Source organism: Pinus tabuliformis, chromosome 8 (assembly GCF_031772625.1).
Source record: "Pinus tabuliformis cultivar Carrire ecotype Pingquan chromosome 8, CPIR1, whole genome shotgun sequence".
In the NCBI taxonomy this organism is placed as follows: Eukaryota; Viridiplantae; Streptophyta; class Pinopsida; order Pinales; family Pinaceae; genus Pinus; species Pinus tabuliformis.
Window position 1 is genome coordinate 1,879,281,503 of NC_142294.1, and position 5,801 is coordinate 1,879,287,303.

The 5,801-nt window shown below is 39.6% G+C and overlaps 1 pseudogene; it reads right to left on the reverse strand.

The window, feature by feature from the left end:
* Nucleotides 1–3,831: 3,831 nt before the first annotated feature.
* LOC149243890 (cullin-1 pseudogene) lies at nt 3,832–5,418 on the reverse strand (annotated as a pseudogene).
* Nucleotides 5,419–5,801: the final 383 nt, after the last annotated feature.

Below are 5,801 nucleotides of genomic sequence, written 5' to 3' on the forward strand. Positions count from 1 at the left end.
GCCACATCACCATCTAACTCCTCTTGTGAAAAAAGAGTGGGATGGTTGTCTGTAGAGTTAATGATAGATTGATAGCTAAGTTCCATTGTAGACATAGGAATTCCATTCCACCAACCTACCCTCCATCTAATGTGGTGGTAGATGAAGGTAAGGTCCAAGGGTCCGAAAAATAATGAGTTCGAAAGAACTCTTTCCGTGAAGCTCCCCCAGAGGATGAAATTGCATTAATTCTAGCTGTAGGAGCAGGAAGATCAAATGTACCCATTAATGAAGAGTACATTCCAACTCCTAAATTCTCAATAGTTTGATGCAAATTATCCACCAATGTAACGGTAGAATCCGAAGTTGCATGGGAGTCACCTGGAGAATAATCCAACTGATCAATTTTAACAATTCTCCCCTCATGAGGAAAATAGAGGATGCGGAATAAAGATGAAACTATGGAATCCATCTCGTAAATCCAATTCTTTCCTAAGAGGAGTTTATAATCCAGATTCGCATCAATGATTTCTACCTCAATATTCACTACCTTCCCCCCAACACATATAGGAAAGGCCAGGATAATCCCATGTGGCCTATGAGAATGTCCATCAAATGTCGTCAAAAGAGTCGGTGAAGGAACAACTGAAGGTGATCCAATGGCCTTCCAACATGACATAGACATCACACATGTGGAAGCTCCCTCATCTATAATTGTCTAAAAAATATTGATCTTTCGGTAAGTGGACTTTATCTAGAAAGCCATATGGTGAGGAAGTCTCTTTTTGACATTTAGCATATCAAAAGTGATCACTAAAGAATTCTTTGGATCTACTGCACCAATTGCCAAAAACAAAGCACTTCTCTGAGTAGGGCATGACTGGAGTACCTCCAATGTAGACATAGCACAAGGAATTTGAGCCAGATCTTCTACAATCGAGTAGTTTTGGGCTGCCCTAGCACTAGGTTAATAGTCGAGTGCTTTGCGGAACCTTTCAGTATCTGAGGTACATACTCAAGAGAGGGTCACTCAATATGAAGTGGGTCTGTGGCTTCAGGGATAGATTTAGCCTTAGATGTTTCTGATTCACCATAATCGTGTGTTCCCATAGCGATGTCAATGTGAGAGTTCATCATATAAAAAGTTGAGGAATTTTCCCCTTCTTGGTTGCCCCCTGTAGAGGTACCAGCGTTTGAATTTGCATCAACAAGTAATTGCTGCCCTTTGGGAAAAGGGTTAGTCAGAACAGCTTGGGAGCTAGAGGACCCTTGCTACACTAATAAGCACTTAGCATCTTTTATCATGGGGCAGAGGTGAGTCAGATAATCTCCATTGCAATTCCCCTATCCCTTGCTTTTCTATGTACTATTGGAATGTTTCTTTGTAAAGTTTCTTCTGATCCTCTGATATAAAATGCTCTATATTTCCTCTTCAGCCTTTCTTTTGGCACTAATTCCATCCTTTTACTATGCTAGCTCATTGTCTAGACCTATTGCTTCCATCTAACCTTCCCTGGGTTCTTCCTCCTCCTTCAAGATGTCATATCGATTATCTTTTTATGGTCCTTTGCTTGGTCGCAGTTGGGTAGAAGTATGAAGATTCTTTTCAGATTTCCTCCTCCTTTGTACTTCCTGAAATCCCTCCACTTCTTGTGATTTCCCTAAGTTATTGGCTTTGGATGGCTCCGGGGTCTTGGACTATTTTATCAGGCAGTCCCAGAACAAATGTCCATATTCATGGCATCTACAACATCTGAAGGGGATATGCTCATAGTTAATGGGTTGTTGCGATACCTCCTCGTGGTATTCCAGTTCAATGGATTCTCGTAAGGGTTTTGTTATATTCATATAAACACAAATCCTTGTGTAAGGCATGTACTTTCCCCTTCTCGTGGAGTCTACAACTTTCAAAAAACTTCCTTTGGAGTTGTCGATACCCTCCTGGATATTTGATCCCAGAAGTCCACCGGGAGGCCAAAGAGGCGAACCCATACTGGATCAGCTACGAATTTTTCCAGATCTAGATTATAACACTCCTCCCAGTGTCTCATATGGCCCTTTGGTTGCCATTTATGCTGAATCCACTTAACCAAGTCTCATTCAGTTAGCGAGACTCCTATAAATTTGCAGATCATTATGTGGTCCTTCATATATTTCATATCATTTTTGAGTTTATTATTGTGTATGACAAAGTGAGGCTTCTTTGTTTCCCTTAGGAGGCACTAGTTGGGCATGCAAGTCTACCATTGGGCTCCAAGGACAAGGGGTCCTTTCCCATGAATGTTTTGTGTGCCTACGGTGTGTGCGCCTTGTGAACTTGTTTCACCGCTCACAATATTTCAGTAGGAGGGGATCTCTCCCCACCCCTTTGCAGTGATGTTCATTCCATCCATCAGCGCAAAACTATGGAGCAGGTCCAGGGAAGAGTTGTCAACGTCGTATACAGCAGAGGTGTTAGGTTTCTCAAAACCATAGAAAAAACCTGAAAACCCTAGCACTGCTTCTTTCATTGGCTGAAGAACATCTTGTAATCAAATGCAACATTTCAAGAACCCCTACTCTCAAATATTGATTTCATGCTGTCCCAATTTTTCATTATGCAAATTAATTTATTTTTTTCCTTTATGTCCAATCCATCATTGTAAAAGCAAAGAACCAAGCATGGAAATAAGAATATTCATATTCATGTTAATGTTATTATTAAATTCAATAATAGTATGAATATAATATATTATATTATATTCATGTTAATATTATTATTAAATTTAATATTAGTATGAATACATTTAATATTAATACTATTAAAATTTAATAAATTTTGATTAACACAATATTAAATTTGTTATATTATAATATATATTTATATATCACGATATATATTAACTCTAGATATATGTGGGAGGGAAGAACAAAGACATAGATTGATTGAGGTGGAGGGATAGAGGGAGTGAGAGAAAGGGAGAGAGGACTTGAGAGAGGAGAGGGGGGAGGGATAGGCAGAAGGAGTTAGAAGGAAAGAGAGGGAGGGATAGGGAGAAGGAGTTTGAAGGAAAGAGAGGGTGGGAAGAATAAATGCATAAAGAGAGAAAATTGGAGAGAGAGAGGGAGGGAGAGTGAAAAGGGAAAAGAGAGAGATAAGATGAGGGATAGAGACAGAGGGAGGTGAGAGAAAAATGAAGAGAGATGAAGGAGGAGAGTGAGGATGTGAGAGAGAGGAGAGAGGAAGGGTGAATGAGAGGGACATGAGAATAAAGACATATAGACAAAGAAATGTGGAGAGAGAGAGAGAGAGAGAGAGAGAGAGAGGGGGGGGGGAAGTGATAAGGGAGATGGAGAGGGATAGAGGAGAGTAGGAGGAAGACAAATAGAAGGGGGGAGAGAGGGAGAAAATGGAGAGAGAGAGAGAGAGAGGAAGATGGAAGGAGAGATAGATAGATATCGATAAAGAGTGTGTATGTTTTGGGGGTGACATATAGGGATTAAAGAGAGGTGGAGGGAGATAGAGATATAGATGGGAGAAAGAGAGAGAGAGCATGCATGTTTGAGGGGGTGAGATACAAAGAAAAAGAAGGAGAGATGGAGGGAAATATAGAATATTTCTTGTAGTATTTGACAAGATTGTCTCTCTTCTTAATCACAAACTAATTACTATATATGATTACATAAACATCCCCTCCTCTATCTCTCCTTCTTTGTCTCTCTATCTCACCCCCCCTGAGCTTTTTGTCTCCTCTCTCCCTATCCCTCCCCCCTCCATCTTTGTCTATCCTCTCTCTCTGTTACCCTTCTTTGTCTCTTTATCTTCACTATTAAAATTAATTAATTGTCAAAAGTTGTGATACCTAAAATTAATTAATTTGCCGTAAAACTAGGTTGAATTTCCTTTGAAGCAGCGAAATCATTTAGCATGCCCTGCATCTTTGATGTCAACAGAGTACCACACTCCTTCTTCAACTCGGACAGTATGTTCTGTTCATGATCAATATCCATTCTCCTGTCGAACAATAATCTCTTGGCTAATTTCTTGTTGCAAGATTCTGCAAATAAATCTTTATCCGTAACGTAATAAACAAGTTCTCCGATTTTTGGGAAAATGCTCTCAATATGATCGTCCATCAGTTTAGGTTTCCTGAGTACACTATCACAAAATTCTGCCAACAACTCTGCACTCGTGCTTCCTCCCACTCTTTTATCAAACATTACAGAAAATGCTTCCCTGAAAGCCAGAAGAATAAGCTTATGCTTTTGAAATTCATGCTCTACATAACTCTTATACTTGCCATGGATTTCAATAAGCTTGGGCACATATTCATGCTTATCATTCCCAGCATCCTCTACCCATTTAATCAATGCTATTGCTTCGGTAGTTACATGTTCTTTTAAAATACATGCCACTGGTTCCAAACCCTTGCGTATCTTACCAAACAACCTATACATCCTGGAAAGGTCGTCTTTCTTGTCATCCCTAAACAACACGCGGCAACAAGAATCCTGTTTTTCCAAAAGTTGAGTTTCATAGCGGGAGAGGAGTTCATATTCTACTATCTCCATTAAGTTGTGCTCGCTGCTGGAGTGCAAATAAGGGGCAACTTTCTGCTTCTCATGTTTCAGACACTCTTCAACTTTTAGCATATATTGGGGCAAGGATTCCTGTACAATCCATAAAGCCGCCTTTCGAGCATAGTAAGTTGCAGTATCTTCAAAAATGGGCTTTTCAAAATGATTCTTGTACGAGTCCATACCATTACCATTACCAATTTCCAAGAAAACGTTCACAATGTTTTTCACGAAAGCCATGCCAATCTTCTCTCCCTCGCGCTCTCGATTTATCAAATCCAACACGCCATTCTTCACATCCACCCGTACGTGATCATACACAAGCTCACGGAAGCAGAGCAGCGCAACTGCTCTGAGACTGGGCAGCACAACACCGGTCTTTCTGCGCACGAAGTAGCGATCCAAATGAGAGAACATGTGTGACATGCATTGGACCATGATCTTGTAATTTTCCCAACGTTTTTCAAATTCCCTACAAATGAACTCACCATCACCACCCTCTTGTTTACTCAATGCCGGTAAAACCACCAAAGATATGTATAGTTCAAACGACTTCCTGTACATTTCGTACAGTTGCTGATGGTGGCCTTGAAAACACAGTTGGCAAATAGTCAAATAAACCTCCATAAACTCCTCATAGGAGAAAAATAATTCATCCTTCTTAAAGTTGCCTTCTACTCTTTTTCTCAAGTTTCCCAAACCTCTTGAGATCAAAGCCTGTCCTTCCTCCCACTCTATCTTCCCTTCCTCCCACTCTATCTTCTGCGCCTGCACCTGCGCAGGCGCCGGCAGCTTCAATATAATCTCTTCATTCTTCTGCGTGACCTTCTCTTCTTTATTCGATTTATTCTTCTTCGACTTCGACTTCGACTTGCCCGCCATTAGAGATTTCCACTCTGTGCCTCCACACAATAACAATATTATTTCACGAGTTGGGAGTTGCGACAAAGCGAGTACAAGATCTCTCGCATCACCACTTTACTATCAATGTATGTTTAACCGGTGATCACAAACTCTAAAATTGCATGCTGAATTGAATTGAATTTATAGGACACGGGGTCAATATAATACCTTTTGGCCGACGGTTATGCAGATTGGTTTCCTTGTTTTGTTTTGTCATACTATTCAATCAATTATTTGAAAAAAAAAATATAGCATACACTATTTAAATAGAATTTAATTTATTTTTCTTTTATATTTAATATTTTTTATTTTATATTAATGGTTCATATTTATCTTTAAAGTAATTCTATCGTTTAAAAATA